At 40.3% G+C, this 17,315-nt stretch overlaps 1 long non-coding RNA gene across 1 annotated transcript in view; it reads right to left on the minus strand.

Moving 5' to 3' along the window:
• Positions 1-6,254: 6,254 nt before the first annotated feature.
• LOC134470931 (uncharacterized) overlaps positions 6,255-17,315 on the minus strand; it is a 48,991-nt gene continuing 37,930 nt past the window's right edge. Inside the window, exons 2-3 of the long non-coding RNA XR_010040196.1 lie at positions 10,700-10,936; positions 6,255-7,456 (exon numbers count right to left, since the gene is read on the minus strand). This is a non-coding gene — a long non-coding RNA (uncharacterized LOC134470931). The remainder of the gene's footprint in view (positions 7,457-10,699; positions 10,937-17,315) is intronic.

Here is a 17,315-nt window from a genome sequence, read left to right on the forward strand (position 1 = left end):
TAGGCAATTCTGGACTCTATAGTTTTATAAATTAAGCACATACCTTTACTTTCTTTCTTTTTTTTTTTTTAATCGGTACCGGGGATCGAACTCATGACCACCTGCTTGGAAGGCAGGTGCTTATGCCACTGAGCTAAACCCCCAGCCCCCATACCTTTGCTTTCAAAAACCTGATAATACATTTAGGGGAAAGAAAAATAATCAAGAAACACAAAGCAATGAGACATATATTATAGGAAAAATGTGGGCTCCCATCCAGCTGCTGCCACTCAGAGCAATTGCATGGTGCTCCACACAGTAAGTCTTTTCTATGGTGCTGACCAGTGGCCAGTGCCCTAGCTTCCCCTCAGATGTCCCCTCGATCCAGAAGCTAAAGGACCAGTGCATGAGTGTCCGTTTCACTTCTTGGGTGCAGTCTATTCTGACTGAATGTTCCCAGAGCAAAATCAGCTTTCAGTATCTTTAAACATCTCTAATATGATCCGAGGGACTATGCATACAGAGTTAGGATTAGATAAATTAAAGCACAGAACAAGGACCTAATTTGGAACAAAAGATTAAAAACTACTTTCACAGACTAAAAAAAGACGTTAGTTTTCAATTATTATAAGAGTGACATATTTTGTCAGCTATTCCTCAAAGGATTAATATCAAGAATAAAGAACTCAAAAAAAGTAACACAGGAGAGGCTTAAAAATTTGTTCCTTACCTATCAAAAGAAAAAAAAAGAGAGAGACACTAGGCCAGCCTGGCCTTTAAAGTGAGTTCAAGGCCAGCCTGAACTGCATAGTGAAACCCTTTCTCAAAAAGAAAAAAAAAAAAATAGAGTGCAGGATGCAGCCAGTAGTAAAGTACTTGTGTTATATGCATGAGACCCTGGGTTCAATCGCAGTACCATCAAAAAGACAAAATGAGTAGCCTGTAATGAAAACTTGGGAAATATATATACTGTGTAACATGTATGATGTTACACAGGGGGTAAAAAGTAGCTAGGACCTCTTTGTAGTCTATAATGGGGGGAATCATGGTTATTGTTATTTTCTTTTTTTGAGACACAGTCTGGCTATTCAGTTCAGGCTGCCTTGAACTCACTGTGTAGCCCAGGCTGGCCTAAAACTCAGGGCATTCCTCCTGCCTCGGGCTGCCGAGTCCTGGAATTATAGGTGTACACCACCACATCCTGCTACCCTTATTTCTTCAAAGGCCCCATTCCAGCTGAGGGATGAGTCTGCAGTAGAATAATAATTTTCCACCTTGTAAGCCTCACACAAGAATTACACATACACTGTAGATCCAACTCATGTCTTAATTCTGTGTTTCACCTCCTTTTTCGTTGTAACATAAACAGTTCCTCTCAAGTACAAACATATATATTTAATTCTGATCCCCTTGATCCCTAAATTCTATAATAGTCATATGACAAGAGATAATCAAAAAGAAAATATCATAGAAATGACTAGAGATAAGTTGTTTTTTAAAAATGATCAGGTAAGATAAACATGTTGGTGCCTCCCAGTAGCTGGGAGGCAGTAGCTGAGTCAGGAGGGTCAGGAGGGTCAGTTGAGCAGAGTTAGAGACCAGTCTGAGAAGCACAGAAAGACTCCATCTCTACAACAACAAATTATTCTGAGATATCATCCAGCCAAATATTTTCTTTAAGGATACTGATTATTTTGTGGGGAGACCAGAAATAGAATTCTGGTCTCAAGTTTTAGTTAAATGTTCTTTTTATGAAGTCCTGAAGAGAGAAGAACTCATTAATTGAATTTTATTGAATGATGGAAAGTAGATTTGCTTGAGAAGAGCTGCTCCAAATTATTAGGGATTTACATTACTATTTTTTCATAAGTTTTTAAAATTAAAACTTTTTTCATAAATTTCCAAACTTAATTTATAATTTTGTTTGTTTGTTTGTTTGAGAAAAGTTCTCACATGTAGCCCAGAATGGCCTCGAAATCACAGCAATCCTCCTGCCTCCATCTCTTTAAATGCTAGAATTACAGGCATGCACCCCATGCTCGGTTTTAATCCATTTTAATATTAATATCAGATGTGTGTGACGCTGCCCTCACATACCCAAGTACTTCAAGTAATTTATAGGACAAATAACTCATTCTTGCAAAATCTTTTTAAGCACTTAAGCAATTCTTGTAAATGTCATAAATCAACTGTATTAGTGTCATAAATCAGCTTCTCATAGAGCAAGTCTAACTCTGTTAAAAATTATCTTACATCCTTCAGTTTAAAATGCCAAGTCTAAAATAGGTTACATATTTTAGATAAAACAAACTAACTCGGAAATTCTTTAATATACTAGATTCTTAAATATTAGGTATAGTATCTGTCAAAATAGTCTGTAGGTCGTGTTGCATAACAAACAACCTAAGCAGGTTTCAGTGTTTTAGCCCAGCATGGAGGTACACAGCTGTCACCCCAGCATTTGGAGGCCGAAGCATGAGGATTTATGGGAATTCAAGGCCAGCCTAGGCTACATAGTGAGTATAAGGCCAACCTGAACTACCTAGTGAGACTCTCTCCTCCCTGCTAATAAAGCATACAAACAAACAAATTTTTTCCTCTACTACTCTGCACTCTCACACAGCTATTCCACATTTCTGACACCAGATTTCAGGATGGGGTTGGTTCCACACAGTAAGCAATTCTCCTGCAGACTGTCCAGCAGACACTGGTTGGATGTCCCCTAGTTCAGTTCAGCTCAGACCCTATCTATGTGGAGGAATAGCAGAGTACAGAGATAGGGGACTCAGTCCCCCAAGACTTGCTCCCTGTGTTGGATGCATCTCCTCAGTGCAGTGTAGCACCTGCACTTCTGACCGATGAACTAGGTATCAGGTTCCCACAACCTCACTGGTTTCAATTACCTTGCTAGAGTGGCTCACAGAACTCAGAGAAACATGTTTGTCTGTTAATAGTGAAGCATGTAATAGGAAATACAGAGGATGTTATGGTTTGTGTTGGAAGTTCCCCCAAAGCCTTATGTGGTCATGGGGGGTTGGCTTTTGAGGAGTGGCTGAATCTAGAGTATTTGATTGATTCATGGTCCAGTGCTGGAATTATGGGTGTGAGTGCCACACTCATCCTAGGGCAGGTAGTCTGCATGCAATGTAAGGGACAGAAAGTCTGTCTGTCTGTCTGTCTCTCTTTCTCTCTTACTTGTTGCTTTTATTGCTTTCCACATCCATGAACTGTTGCCCCTCTGCCATGTGCTACTCTGCCTTGGAGCCAGTTATGAACTGGAACCTCTACAAACTTTGAGCTGAATAAACCTTTCTACCTTTAACTTTGGCTGTCAGGTATTTTGCTACAGCAACAACAACAAAAACAGGATTTGTTACTGAGAGTGAGGTCATTGCTGTGACTGTATCTGACCATGTGGTTCAGGAGAAAAAATAGAGCTGGAATGTCTTAACCTGTACTGTATGGGAGATTTTGATCAGAGCTCAGAAGGCCAGAAGGCTGATAGAAATCATGCCAGTAATGACCAAGCTCTGGAGGTTTCTGGCGGGAAGAAGGACTGCATGGATTGTTAGACTCCAGACAATGTGTGTTATGGTTTGGCAGAAAATTTGTCTACATTTTGCTTATGTCCAGATACTTTGCCTGAGGCTGATCGTAAGGGTGGCAGGCTAATCTCAGGAGAAATTTCAAGGCAGTCTAATGTTGAGGCAGTAGCATGGCCACTGTTGGGGTCTTTTAGCCAGATTTATGCTAAGAATCAAGAGCAAAGAGCAGTCCAGCAGAATGATTTAAAACATTGAGAGTTTTGCCATAAAAGAAGCTCCAGGAAAGCTATGAACTGCAAAAATAGAGCAGGAGAGATTTTGATTTCTAGGAGAGAGCAGGAGAATAGAAAAGGTGGTATGAGGGCATCACCCCTACAGCCAAGGAAAAAGGAAACCTGACTACTTTTCTAGTTGTTAGCAGACGTTGGCATCATTCATGTGGCACTGGTTTAAGTCATGTGCAGAATATAAGAGTTGTGGGACCAGGAAGGATTTCACACCAATTTCAGAAGATGGCCTCAAAGGCCAGTCTGTGTGCTTCTGAGAGGACAGTGTGTGAAGCTGAATTTGCAGTGGAGACTCCAAAAGTTTGGAGAAGACAGAAACATGGATCATCCCTGGAAAACTGCAAGGAGGGAGCAGAGTGGGCATCAGAGGGAAGCTGTAGGAGCTACAAGCCCCGAGAATGCCATAGGAAAACAGCCACCCAAGGCCTTTGGAGTTCACATCTTGCCACAGACTGCCTCAGATGCTGCACATAAAACTACAGGACTTAATGTTTGTCCTGTTGGATTTTATACTTGCTTTGGTCCCAATCCTTTGTATCTCCTGTTTGTAATTTTTGTAATAGAAATGTTTATCTTGTGCCAGTGGATGTTGGAAGGTTTAGCTTTCTTTTCATTTTTACAGGGGTCCACAGCGAACAGTTTCCCTTATATTTCAGAGGAGACTTTGGACTTGGACTTTCAGCAATGCTGAAACTATTAGGATTTTGGAAGTCTGAGAGATGGACTAAATGCCTTTTGCATAAAGGAAAGTATGTCAGTATTTTGGGGACCAAGGGTGAAATGTTATGGTTTGTGTCTGGATGTCCCCTCAAAGCCTCATGTGGTCTGGCTGAATATAGAGTTTGTGATTGATTCATAGTCTAATGCTTGGATTAAGGGTGTGAGTGCTGTACTAACTCTGTGGCAGGTAGCTTGCATGCAATATAAGGGACAGAGTGTCTCTCTCTCTCTCTCCCTCCCTTCCCCCTCCCTCCCCTCCCTCCCCTCCCCTCCCTCTCCCCTCCCTCCCTCCCTGCACTTTCTGCTTTTGCCATTTTCCACCATCATGAACTGTTGTCTCTCTGCCATGTGCCATTCTGCATTGAATCCATCCAATTACGGGCTGAAATCTTTACAAACTGTGAGTTAAATAAACCTTTCTCCTTTTAACTTTGGCATTTTGTTGCAACAACAATAAAAAATAATTAAAACAAGGGAACAGGCAGATGAAAATATACGTGATGTAAAGTCTGCAAAGATCCTAATAGCAGAAGCTTCTCATGGAGTTGAAATGTACCACCCTCCTGGAATCAGCTATTTAGGAAACCCCTAGAATCACTCTTTCGGGTTTTGATGTAGGCTTCCTTACATAATCATGATTGATTGAATCACTGACCATTGATAACCAGCTCAATTTTGCACCTCTCTCCTCCCCAGTTCCAGAGGACTGTACCAGCCCTCAATCTCCTGCCATGAGCCTCCATCCTGCCACTATCTGGGACCCTACAAGAGTCATTTCTCTGGAATAAAAAATGCTTCCATCCCTAAGGAAATCACAAATGTCTCAGTTTCTATAAAAGGATCTGAGGTCAAAGATCAAATATCAGAACAAAAAGATTCTGCAAGTGCCTAAGGATTTTAGAAGCTGCATGCCATGAAACCAGAATGAAGACTAAAGGTCCATTGCACAGTTTCACAGACATGTACACACTTATCTCCCAGAAAGCTGGTTGTTAAATATTCACCAATATAGTTGCCCTGATGCTATCTCAATATACTTTCACAGATTTGTAATCTGGAAAAGATCCAAGCCCTCAACCTTTGCAGTCTGAAACCAAAAGTTAATGAAACCTGTCAGGGTAGACTTGGGCAACATAAACTGCTTGTGTTCAGGAGGACAAAAAAGTCACTGTGATAGACATCCCCATGATGACAGAAAGAACCTGGGATATGGGCTTGCATTTGCATCATGCAAAGGAAAATGAAGGCCCTGACTCAACCTCCCTGAATACAGGCTTCAAGAAATGACAGCAGCAGCAGCTCTGAGGAGCTAGAGCGAGGGAGTCCAGGGTGACCTTGGCTTTGAGCACCCTGGCTTTCACCATCAGCTCTAATACAGAGTCCTGCACACAGTGAGGCCTGGACCAGGGGAACAGGGTTGAGCAGAAACTTGTAGGTTTTAGCTAAGTGAGGAGCAGCCCTGAGAAACAGGCATAGAAATCTTCAGGCTTGCCCAGAGTGATGGTGTGCACCTGTGGTTCTAGCACTCAGGAGGCTGAGGCAGGAGATTTCCCACAACCTGAACTGTACAGTGAGACTGTATCATAAAGAAAAGAAAAAAATGAAAACTTCAAGCTCACACCTTCATTCTGAGTTTCAGCATTGTGATTTTTGTTTTTTATTGTTTTATTAGTGCATGCTTGCAATAGATAATGAATATACTCATTGTGTGGAGCTGGTGCATATAAATATTGCCTCTTAATCTTTAAAAAGTGCTTCCCTTTTCCCTCCCCTCCTTCTTTTTTCTCTCCCGTAGGTTCACTTCCCATCTGTAAAAAATCTACCTCCCTATTCCCTATTGTCTGTCTCTTAGTTTGCTCTTTAAATTACTTATACTTTGGGTTTCTCATATAAGAGAAACCATGTGATATTTAAGTTGGGGTCCATTTTACTTCACATAGGATTATGGTTTCAAGGTGCATCCACTTTTTTTTGTACCAGGGATCAAACTCACAACCTCACTCTTGGCAGGCAGGCACTTATGCCACTGAGCTAAATCTCCAGTCCTGGATCCACTTTTCTAAAAGTAACTCAAATTTATCCTTCTTTATAGCTGTATAGAATTCCATTGTATATCTATTGATATAAGGATGATACAGGACCTGCAATAATAATAATCCAAATAATACAAGGGAGATATTATAACTCCCAACCTGCTAGATGTTTGGAATGCTGAGTTCATGTTCTCCAAAATCAAAGAATGAATTCTAAGGAACAATGGAGGTTAACAGCAGGAAATGTTTGTTAGAGGAAAGAAAGCTTCTGACTAAGAGAGACAGAAGTATGCTCCGGAAAGTGGTTTACCCATGAGCCTACTTCTCAGGCGAAGTTTTGTGGAGTTAAATCACAAGGCAGGTATAAGACAGGACAAAACTATGATCAACTAATAATATTGCAAGTATGGTCCCTTGGATAATATTGATCCAGTGGTCAGCAAATCACATAGCAAGTGTGCGTAGACTGAACAAGGACTTTTTTGGAGGTAGGATTAAGGAGGTTTTGGTCCCCACCCAAGGTGACTGATGCCAATTTAGAATATCAATCATTTCTCGGGAAATATGTAGGTATACTCATTCTGTCTTTTGACTTGAGGTCTGGCCTTCTATGAATGTGCCTCCACCCACAGTTGTAATGTATTCCCATCTTCTGCACTGGCTCCTGAGTGCCTGATATATTTCTATTTAACTTAGCTGTCTGTAATACTCCCAGCTCTGAAGATGTACTCCTGACCGCCATGGGAGGACAGGGGGCAATGACCGTTCTGGCAACTCCAGCTAAAGGGGGTCACAGTTGTGATCAGCAGTCAGAGAGACCCCACACGGCTGTATCTAAAGGCCCTCAGTGGGTACCACGCATTCTCGTCTCAGGAGGCACACAGCTTCAAGTCTGGAGGAGAAAACCCAAAGCAACAGTTAAGTACACACAGGCCAAATAGTAAGATCAACAAGATTATTATGAGTATAACCAACGAAAGTCTCCACAAAAGCTAGTAATCTCTCACAAAGAGGGAACAGAGAAAGTCTAGAGGATTTCAGAATCTGACTTGGCATTAACCTGTCATTTGATTTTTTTTGAGACAGGGTCTTGCTGTGTAGCTCAAGCTGGCCTGACTCTATATGTAGCCCAGGCTGAGGCAAGAGGATCACTGTGAGCTTTAGGCCAGACGCCTGGGCTACATAAGTTCAAGTCCAGCCAGCACTACATAGCAAGACTTTTCTCAAAAAAAGAAATGTCTGATGTCATCTGATTTTGGATGACAGCTTCCCTCGTTAATTTTAGTTTTTCATTTAGGGAAGAGACCAGTCATGGTGTTGTTTAAGGCCCACTGAGTATAGTCAGTGAAGGCCTTAATGTGTTGCATGACAATCTTAGGGAAAGGATAAAGATGGAAGCCAAAACGATCATACCACTGAAACACACTTCTAGATCATTGATGTCATAGATGGAATAAGTTTGTAGCTTGGCAATTACTTGTTTTGTACCAGGACTCAAACTCAAGACCTTATACTTGCCAGACAGGCACTTATGTCACTGAGCTATATCCCAAACTCCTTGTAGATACTTTTGACATTCTTGTCCTGTAATCATACAAGTCCCAGTGTGCATCTCCCTATCCATTTAGGGAATGCCCAGGGCCACAGAGCGGCCCCACTGGATGGGGGCTTGTCATCTAATTCTAGGGCAACTAAACCAGTCTGTTGCAAACCAATCTTTAACCTCTAAAGTTGTGGCGTCTATACACTGCTCAGGGGGTGTCTATCCCACATATTTAGTAGAGTTAGGCCAATGAAAATAAGAGTAATGGCTATGTTTTCAATGTAAGGGGACTTACAAGAATGAAAATTAGAACAGAGGAACTGGAGGGTGAGGGAGGGAAAGGGAGGGAAGAGGGAAAACAAAAGAAGAAAAATATGAGGGACCTTTCTGTTTAATTGTCTTATAGTTGGAGCTAACCACGAATAATCATCATCATATAAATATTGATTTTCTGTCCTTCAATGAGTTGTAAAGCCCTTGTCACAGATATGAGTTGTGCTAGCTGAGCACTAATTCCCAGAGTGAGTGAGACACTTTTAAGTGTCTGATGTAAAGTCAGTACTGTGTACCCTGCCTTTCTTGTCCCATTTTCATGAAAGAGCTGCCATCACAAAGGAGGGTCACGTCAGGGTCGGTGAGGAGTGTGTATAACAAGTCTGTTCTGGGTGCATATGAACAGAGAATTACCTGTTCACAGTCAGGTCTTTTAGCCTTAATTTTCTCCTTTTCTGGTAGAACAATGGCAGGGTTTAAGGAGAAACATGTTTTTCTAGAGCAGAAGCTGGTATTTAAGAAGGTGGTGGTAGGGGCTGGGGATTTAGCTCAGTGGCATAAGCACCTGCCTTGCAAGCAGGTGGTCGTGAGTTCGATCCCCAGTACCGATAAAAATGAAAAAGAAAAAAAAAAAGAAGATGGTGGTCTATGGTCAGGAATTTAGCTCAGCAGTGGCCTGCCTGGCAAGTGTGAGGTTGTGAGTTAGGTCCCCAGTACCAAACAAACAAACAAACAAACAAAAACAAGGAAGTTGGTGGTCTAATAGCCATAGGCTCCCTTTGGGAGATAAAGTCTTGCCACATTGTGAGGTGTATATTCAGTGACATCTTTGCCTAAAGTCAACTTGGATGCCTCTGGTACTATAGGAGAGCCACTGCAGCCAGTGCTGTGAGGCATGCAGGCCATCCCCACGTCTAGTTCATGACTCAGATACCCTACAGGCTGTTGAGTAGGTCCTGGATCCTGCATAAGCACTCCCAAAACCATTCCCTGCCTTTGATCAATACACAGATTGAAACAGTATCCAAAGAACATTCAGTGCTGGGACATTTAGAAGTGCTTGTTTCAACATCGGGAGGCAGTTTGAGAATCAAGTTCCCAGGTTAAAATATAGGTATCTGTCTTTTGGGCTTCCTTTATAAGCTGATAAAGTGCTCATGTAATCTTAACATATCCTGCTATCTCCAAAAGTGGCAAAAGCCTGTGATTCCCAGGAATCTCCTTAGCTGTTTTAGAATCTTGGGCTATGGGAAGGAAAGTATTGGTTTAATTCTCTTTTTCCCCAGCTTTTGGGTTACCGTAAATACGATAAGATCCAAATATTTTACCTCAAGCTGCAAAGCTGTGCCTTAGACCTAGAAACCTTGTAATCCTTGTCTACTAAGAAATTCAGCAGAGCAGGGGTGCCTTGGCTAGAGAGCTCTTCTGAGGGGGCATGTAACAGTGTATCACCTATATGCTGCAAGACCATGACTTGGGCACATTCAAACCATGCCAAGTCATGGGAAAGCACTTGCCAAAGGGAATGAGGACTGAGTCTGAATCATTGAGGAAGCATGGTTCACGTCACTACTTGGTTGTGAGGATTTCTAAAGGCACAAAGGAGGACTGGGGATTTAGTTCAGTGACTTAAGTGCCTGCTTGGCAAATGCAAGGTGGTGAGTTCGATCTTTGGTACCAATAAACAAATAAAGCATAAAGAAACAAGGGGGAGGTCAGCAAGAAGTGAGCCCTCCCTGTGAATTGGCACAATGTGTGAGCCACCAGGGGGACAGCAAGATGCCAGCTTCTTCCCATGAGTCAGTACCATTTGCAGACTGCAGGAAAAGAGAACAAGAAGCCACCAAGAAGCAAGTCTTTCCTGCAAGTCAGCACCATGCGTGGGCCACTGAGCAGAGACCTAGATGCCAGCCCCTTCCAGCATGTGGACTGGGAAACAAGAAGAGCCAACCCTGACCCCCACTGTAAGCACCCAGCTGATCTGGAGAAACACAGGCTGTGATGACAGCAATGGGCTAACATATAATTTAATACAAGCATATTTAGTGTTTCAATTACTTTGCAAGTCTAAAGCTGGTAGTCTGAGCATCTATTCAGAGGATAAAACAATACACAATGCACCATCTAGCGGGAAATCTCCTGAAGGTAGTAGCCAGTGTGAATGCTCTATGAGCTTGTTTTGAAGTCCTGTATCATTTTCATTGTTCTGTTGCATTGTGTTTTATTCTGGTAAGTCTTGTTTGATTTTATTGTGTCTGATGTCATGGGCAGCTATTTCAAAGGTAACAAGCTATATTATGGCAGCCATTATGGATTTACCATTATCTTGTTTTGAAGTCTTGTATTGTGTTCAGTGTTTTGTTTTCATTTGTTCTATTCTCTTCTGTTTTGTTTGATTTTTACTATGTCTGAAGGTATCTGCAGCTATTTTGAAGACCACAAGAGGCATTATGATAATAATTGTTGATTTTCTGTTGTTTTGAAGTCCTGTGTCACTTGCACTGGTTTGTTTTGATTTGGCTTTATTCCGTTTTATTTTGCTTGGCTTTATTCTCTCTAAAATAAAAATAAAAGTAAAATTAAAAAGGTGATACAGAATATAATATAAGACATAATATAAGAAACTGGGAATCTATTGTAAAGAATACAAAATAAGGCATCTTTTAAATCTAACACTGAGAACCAACTGGCATCTTCTGAGGTCTGAGAGAGAAGAGAGTGTGGGTTACGTACCACTGAGTAGTTTGACACTATTGTTTCATTTACCAATGTAGGGTCCTGTACCAACTTTTAATCCCCATTGGGATTTTTAGTTCCCAAGATTGGAGTGTGTACTGGCTACTGCAGACTTTAAGTAAACCTTGTGCCTTTAAATTATCAACCATAGGCAACCTCTTTTAACTGAGGTATAGCAGTTGGAAGGTCTTAGAGGGTATTAACTCTGGTGAGGAAAAATAATAGGATCTTAGAAATGTACCTGCACTAAGGAAGCTCTTAGTGCTCTAACTATTCTTCAGGATTTCTAACTGTATTTCAGGATTCTAACTATACTTCAGAATTTCTTTCTTTCTTTCTTTTTCTTTCTTCTTTTTCTTCTTCTTTTTTTTTTTTTTTTTTTTTTTGGTTTTGTTTTGTTTTGTGGTAACAGGGATCAAACTCATGACCTTACACTTGCTAGGCAAGCGCTTATGCCACTGAGTTAAATCCCTGGCCTTTCAGGATTTATTTCTGGCTCCAGGAATGGGGAGGTAGCTTATTCGCCCTGGGTGCATATACATTACAATATTTTCTTTCTTTCTTTCTTTCTTTTTTTTTTTTTATGAGACAGGGCTCATTGTGCTGTTCAGTGGCCTTGAGCTCACTTTGTAGTCAAGGCTGGTCTCAAACTCTCAACTATCCTCCTACCTCAACCTCCCGTATGCCACCACGCCTGGCTACATAGCAATATTTACTGGACTTTCAGGCATAATTAAAAATGAATGTGTAAAAAGAAAACCGTCCCAGTTACAGCCTAAAGGTTGTGAAAAATAATAAGTTATGGGGCTGGGGATTTAGCTCAGCGGCATAAGCGCCTGCCTTGCAAGCAGGCGGTCGTAAATTCAATCCCCGGTACCGATAAAAATGAAAAAGACAAAAAAAAAAATTAGTAAGTTACCTCCTCTCCAGTGAATCCTTTCACTGAGGCATAGCAGTTGGAAGGAAGGCCAGCCTTGAAAGAAGGACCAAGAGACAAGGACCAAGAGACATGGGTCAATGTCCAGCAGTGGGCTCATTTCTTTTCCCTCTATAGCCATGACTACTCCAGGTTCCTTCAGGGAAATGGCAGTCTGGCCAGAGGGAAAGGTAAGGAGTGCCCCAGGGCCCTGTAGTCTAGCTGGACTAGCTGTAAGATGTGTCTGAGCTCTGGGGCCTTCACCTCAGAGGACAGTCTGACTTCTAGTGGACACTATTGCAACCAGGGTGTAATTTATGGGACCTCTATGGCAGTGTCTCTTAGGGTGGCTTGCTTTTCCACAGCAATAGCAGGTGAGTTTAATTGTTGAGCTCTTCTTTGAGTCCTGAGACGTGGACTTAAGGTCCATTCACTTTAAGCCCACAACAGAGACAGATATTTTCTCTTGGTGTCTTTGTTTTCTTCCTTTGGTTCTTTCCTGGTCTCAATTAAAAAATACTAAAAAGGCCAGGCATGGTGTAGCACACCTGTAATCCCAGCACTTGGGAAGCTGACACAGAGGTATCACTGTGAGTTCAAGGGCTACAAACTGAGTTTAGGACCAGCCTGAAATGCAGTCGAACTCTGTCTCAAAAAGACCAAAAAAGAAATTGAGAAAGCAATTGTCACTAAAGTATCAGGTGAGCTATATGGAGCAAAAGCCATCTTTTGCAGCTTTTTCCTAATATCTGAGACTATCTTTGAGAATAATCTGTAAAAAGAAAAAAAGAATAATCTGTGCTAGGCCAGGAATATAGCTCAGGGGCACAACACCCTTCCTGGCAAGTGTAAGGTCCTGAGTTTGATTTTGTCCTTCTATCTGGTGAAGATTTAGGAATGTATATTTCATTAATGCCTCTCATAAATTCTCTAAGAAGACAGAGGCCTTCTGATCTTTCCCTGAAGAATAGCTGACAATTTAAAATAATTGAAGGTTTTAGTTCTCATCCTTCTTAGACCTTCAAGAATACATATGTGAAAATATCTCCTATTCAATCTCCCATCTTGTTGGTAGGTCAGTGGTGGGTCTTGCACAGGGACTGCTTGGACTCCACTAGGGACTGGCTCTTCCCCTGTCTTCTGACCTGAAGTTAACAATATGATATTCATCTCCAAATCTAATAGCAACTTGTAATGCTACTTGTCACTCATTAGAAGTAAATGTTTAATTAAAAAGTAACATTACATTTTTCCAGTCTAGTTCATAAGTCTAAGTCCTCTGAAGTCCTCAGTGTACTTATTATGGTTGTATGAAAACTTTCCTAGATCTTGTCTGATCTGTTTTAGATCACTGAGATAAAAGGACACATGAACACAGGTAGTACTATATTTGTCATTCATTTCCTGTGGCTTATATTTACATTTTGAATGCAAATAAGGATTATCTTTTAATGCAAAGAAAGTCTGAACATAAGACAATTCTGAACATTTTTCTTCTTTCTTACAGTGTAATTTTAGTTGTAATAATGTCATTTTCATTTCTTCCCTCAATATTTCATTTTTTCTCTGGGGATAGATAGGCCAAGCTTAGGTACAGAAAAAAATGTTAAATGGCTCTTTTTTCACATGTAAGGGTTGAACATTCTCCAGTGCTTAACAATATATTCCAAATGAGTAAGAGATTTTGACATCTGTTTCCCCATCTGAAAATACAAGAGAAAGAACTGGCATCCATTTAATTTCTACTATTTTCCATATCCTCAAGTTTTCCTCTGAGGTGACCCACTCAAGAGCTGGTGGCTGTCACCTAGAGAGAAACTAGAAGATAAGTCAGGTCAGACTAGCTACCCTTCTGGCTTGCAACCCTATCTTTCCCAGAAAACTCAAAAATTTTAACTCCAGCAGATGTTTCTAAAAGCACAGGTATGCCAGGTATGGTGGTGTACATCTGTTATCCCAGGATTTGGGAGGCTGAGGCAGGAGGATTACTGCAAGTTCAAGAACAGCCTAGGCTACATAGTGAGTTTAAGGCCAGTCTGAGCTATATAGCAAGACTGTGTCTCAAAAGACAAACTAATTAATTAACTAAATAAGTAGAAATACTTTTAGAGTGAGGGTGGTGCATGCCTATAACCCCAGCACTTGGGAGGCTGAGGTGGGAGGATCACCATGAGTTCAAGTGCAGTGTGCACTACATATGAGACCCTGTCTCATAAAAACCAAAAAATCAAATTAATTAATTAAAAAACACAAGTTACAATTGATTTCAACTGTAACACTCATGTTTTTTTTAAAAGGAAGCATACTTAGCAAGACAAGTAATCAAGAGCTCTGAACCACTGCTTTCCAATTCTTTGAAAGGGAGTAAGGAAAATGTCAAAGGGCAAATTGGAGGACTCCCTCCCCCGCAAAAAAGACCACCTCTAGAGTTAGATAAAGTCAAGGAAATGGCTTAGAGAAATTCTGTCCTGGGCCCTAGAGCAAAGAAGCCTCTAAGACATTTGCATTATTTACCTAATCATCGGAACAGGCTTACTTAGCAGTAGAAGGCTACATTTTATTCAAAGTGTAACCTAAAACTTTTAAGTTTCTGAAGCATACAGGTTAAATATATAGTCATCACCTAGCAACTAAAATTCGCCTGCTAGTAAAGGAGCATTTGTCCGTTTTCTACATGCACATGAAATAAGAGAAAGGCTGACTGAAAACATTTTTTAATTCTTAGTCGGCATATGTAAGGCACAAGTTTAGATCACTTCTCTGATACCTGTTTTTCCTCCGTGAGGGAAAATGAGTGTTGCAAGCTGCCTAGGCTTGACCTCCTGGAGGGAAGGTTGGTCTAACTACAAGGTGGTTCTGAAGTTAACTCACAGCAAGTTGGAGAAAAACTTAGAGAGAGTTTCTTTTTTTTTTTTCTTTTTTTTTTTTGTCTTTTTCCTTTTTATCGGTACCAGGGATCGAACTCACGACTGCCTGCTTGCAAGGCAGGTGCTTATGCCGCTGAGCTAAATCCCCAGCCCCAAGAGAGAGTTTCTAATCTACTAGCAGAGAGAAAAGTATTATAGGTAAGTGGAGATTTTTCTGCTGGCCACCCAGTTGGGCTATTGGGACCCCAGTTCCCCTGAGGAACCTTTGGGTATGCACCAGAGTGGCATCGTGACCATGCCCTTCGGTTATCCTCTCAACTTTTACTGGTTTCATGCAACCAAAGATTTGTCTCTAGAAACAAATCCAGTTGCCTGTCCGGTCAATAGTCCAGTGGCCCCATTGGCTTCGGTGCAGATTTACCGGAAGGTGCTAGAAAATCTGTTTTCTGCTTTAAGAGTAGCAGCTGCTTTAAGAACATTTAACTAGCTGGTAGAGTGACCATTGTTTGTTAAAGTTCTATAAGGGACAGATAAAAGTCTGAGCTGAGGGCCAGGGATTTAGCTCAGCAACATAAGCACCTCCCTGGCAAGTGTGAGGTCTCGAGTTCAAAAAAATGTATGAGCTAAATATAATTAGATTTCATTAAAAACTTCCATTTTATAGCAATTCATTTCAAAGTTCATTAGGGTCTTGTAACATTACTCTTCCCTAGCATTGCTGTTTAATATATAACAAGCCACATAAGGAACTTAGTAAATTCAAATTCAGTATGTCCAAATGCAACATATATGAAGCAGAAATACAAGTAAAATACTTGCCCATAAAAGTAAATTATAATTTTTACCATGGTCTCAACTTAAATTAATCATAATTTTTTAACAAAGGACAATACACATGGTGGTGCACATCTGTAATCCCAGCACCCAGGAGGCTGAAACAGGAGGATCATTGCAAATTTGAAACCAGCCTGAGCTACAAAGTGAGCTCAAGTCCAGCCTGAACTGCATAGTGAGACCTTGTTTCAAAAAGACAAAAAAAAAAAAAAAAGGACAACGCACAAAAGAGACAAGGCATAAGCAATTGACAAATACAAGGCATAAAAATTCAATGCAAATGTAGTTGACACAGAAAAGGCATAAAATTCAAGGCACACACATTTGACAAAAGACAAAGAAATTCAAGTCTTAAGCAACTGACAAACAAGTTTGACAATTTTTATTACCTAAGTGAGTCACAATCCAGAATCAATGAAACAAAATAAACATGTATGTCCATTCATTTATCTCGGTGAAGTCTCTAAAATGATACAGGATGATATAGGACCTCCAAATAATTCAAATAAGATAAAGGAATTATCTCAAAAAGCTGGGGTTGGAAGTCCCATTTGACCCAGCTATTCCACTTCTAAGTATATTCCCAGAAGAACTGCAAACATCATACACAGTATTTTGTTTATAGCAGCACAGATCTTGGAAATAACCTAAGTGTACATCAACTGAGAAAAATTGTATTTTTATACAAGGAGTACTACTCAGCTATAAATAGTGACCTCATTGAGATATTTATTAATAAATGGATGCAACTTGAGACCATACTCATAAGTGAAATAAATCAAACTCACATGTATAAATCCCATATAGTCTCCCTAGTGTAAGAAATGGTAAGAGTACGTAAGATTTTATGGTAATCATGATTCCCCTTTACATTGCTTTGAAGCCTTATAATGTTTTCATTCATTAGTTGGAATGGTTTTATTCTGTCTTGTTTGATTTTATTATCTGTGATGGTATGAACAGCTATTTTGAAGAAAACGAGACATTATGGCAACCATTGTGATTTAATATTATCTTGCTTTGAAGTCCTACCATGCTTTTGATCTTCTGTTTCCATTGGTTCTATCATATTGTATCTTATTGGATTTTAATATGTGTGATAGTATAAACAATTTTTTATGGAAAATGAGATAATATATTAGCCATTGTTCATTTTCTGTTATTTGGTTCTGAATGCCCTGTAATACTTTCATTCTCTTGAATGGTTTAATACTATTTTGTTATATTTGATATTATTGTATATGATGGTATGCTCAACTATTTCAAAGAAAGAGACATTATGGTAGCTACTGTTAATATCGGGTTGTCTTGTGGTGAAGTACTGTGTTGCTTACATAGTTCTGTTCTGATCTGCTTTGTTCTGTCCTCTTTTGTCTTAATGTCTTTAAAATAAGATAAAGGAATTACTATATCTACCAACCTGTGAGATATTCAATACACCAAGTTTGTGTTCCCTAAAATTAAAGAATGAATTCTAAGGAACAACTGTGGGGAGTGGCTGAAGCTGGAGATTGATTACACATTTGGAATGCCTGAGGTGAGCTATGTGAACAATCTGTGTTTCAGCCCCAAGAACACAGAG

The sequence above is a fragment of the Cavia porcellus genome, unplaced genomic scaffold (assembly GCF_034190915.1).
Source record: "Cavia porcellus strain 051 isolate PalLab524CR breed Dunkin Hartley unplaced genomic scaffold, mCavPor4.1 scaffold_17, whole genome shotgun sequence".
In the NCBI taxonomy this organism is placed as follows: domain Eukaryota; kingdom Metazoa; phylum Chordata; class Mammalia; order Rodentia; family Caviidae; genus Cavia; species Cavia porcellus.